The sequence below is a fragment of the Triturus cristatus genome, chromosome 4_1, assembly GCF_964204655.1.
Source record: "Triturus cristatus chromosome 4_1, aTriCri1.1, whole genome shotgun sequence".
NCBI classification, from domain to species: Eukaryota; Metazoa; Chordata; class Amphibia; order Caudata; family Salamandridae; genus Triturus; species Triturus cristatus.
The window spans coordinates 205,878,339-205,880,362 of record NC_140585.1 but is presented as its reverse complement, the minus strand read 5'-3'; the positions used below and the strand labels follow the sequence as shown (position 1 = coordinate 205,880,362).

General features: G+C 36.8%; 1 pseudogene; it reads left to right on the top strand.

Annotated features, from left to right (window-relative positions):
* Positions 1-502: 502 nt before the first annotated feature.
* On the top strand, positions 503-1,525 carry LOC146854056 (olfactory receptor 5AR1-like; annotated as a pseudogene).
* The last annotated feature ends 499 nt before the right edge of the window (positions 1,526-2,024 follow it).

Genomic DNA, 2,024 nt, shown 5'->3' with positions numbered 1-2,024 from the left:
GGGAACTTAGACTGAAGATGAAGAGCTTCATTTGAGTCCTAATGCTAAGAAAATCAAATTTCAGAAAACAGTTGGGGTGAAAGCAAAACATGTGAGGAAGGCTACAATAAGGCTGTAAGGTCTTACATGATGTTTTAATATTTTCATTTTGTTCTAATGTAGATGCTTTATTTAATTAAAAGTCATGATTAATGTGCCATTTTCAGATTCAATAGTCCAATCAGAACATTGTTTGCTATGCAAAATTATGTCAGACTATTTAATAAAATTGCCAGCTCTCTGTTTCAAAAGAACTAATTCAAAATTAAATATATTCTTCTGTTTCTTTTTACAGTTCACAATCTGGATTGTTATTATGGAAGATTTTCATCCAGATGGACGTGCGTGCTCTCACTTTTGAAATTTAAAAGGATGAGGAAAAAACTAGCAGTGTAGCATTTTTTCGTTCCTATCGATAATCAGCACAGATTTTTCAATTTCACAACATCACATATAATAAGTTATGACAGGTTTGAATCGCACTTCAGTGACTGAATTCATCCTTTTGGGAATTGCCAATGATCCTGAGCTGCAAGTGCTACTCTTTTTTGTCTTCACCATGGTTTATATTCTAACCCTGCTGGGTAATTCTGTTATGTGTGTATTGATAGTGGTTGATTCTAAACTCCACACACCCATGTATTTTTTCCTCTGTAATCTTTCCTGTGTTGATCTCTTTTATTCCACATTAATTACACCTAATATGCTAGTAAACTTATTGTCTGTTGATAAGACTATAGCTTATTCTGCTTGTGCCTTTCAACTCTTCTGTTTCACAGTGTGTGGGATTTCTGAGATGATCCTGTTGGGAGTAATGGGATATGATCGGTATGTGGCTATTTGTAAACCATTACTTTATCGAGTTATAATGAATCCGAGAACTTGTGTTCATCTTGTAGTTTGCCCATATCTTTGGAGTCTACTTAATGCAGTAGGGGAAACCACCCTTACCTTTAGTCTTTATTTTTGTAGCTCTAATGTACTTGATCACTTTTTCTGTGATTTCTCACCACTCCTGAAACTGTCCTGCACAGACACCTCCACTAATGAGGTGGTCATTTTTGTGTTTACGTCTTGTGTTGGTATTGCATCATGTGCAATAATTGCTACCTCTTACTGCTATATCATCTCTACAATCCTAAGGATTCAATCTGTGAAAGGACGATTTAAGGCATTTTCAACATGTGCCTCTCACTCTACACTTGTGACTTTGTTCTTTGGAACTATTTTCATCATTTATCTACAACCGCAAACCGGCTCTTCAATGACTCAGAATAAAGTGCTGTCCTTGTTTTACACAGTTGTGATACCTATGTTAAATCCAATGATCTACAGTCTTAGAAATCATGACGTGAAAAGAGCCTTAAAAAAATTAGTCCATTATTAGGCAAACTGTTTTGTAATTCTGCTGATGTCTTTCACACCATTAATAATCACCGACTCCTGCAGGCGCTGGAAACCTGCATGTGCTTTGGCTTGTTCTTGACTGATTGTAAACAACGGTTTACCTTATGGATCTGTGCATCTAAGATTACTCTTGATTTCTGTGAGGTTGCAAAGCATTTAATCGTGGCTCCTGTGTTGTGACTGTTCATAAAACCTCCCTGATGTGAAAGGCAGGACTGGCTATTTATCACTGTATGAATGCCACAGAATTCGTTAGGGAAGAACTTGGGGGCATATTATCAAGACAGGCGATAAAATTATCGCCGCTTTAGTGGCAGAAAACGGCCGCTAAAACGGCGATAATGGGATTGATAATATGCTCCATGGAATTCCAATTGAAGCCCATGTTAGATGTCCTTCACATGATAAAGTTATCGCCTGTCTTGATAATATGCCCCTAAGATTGGATGTATGCTAACTTCTTTAAATAGAACCTAGGAAAAACACTGAATATGTGCTGTTTGAGGTGAAATCTACTCCAAAGTAAAAAAAAAGTGGCTTTTCAAACTCGTTACAAATGAGGTGAACTTTCTTGGCAT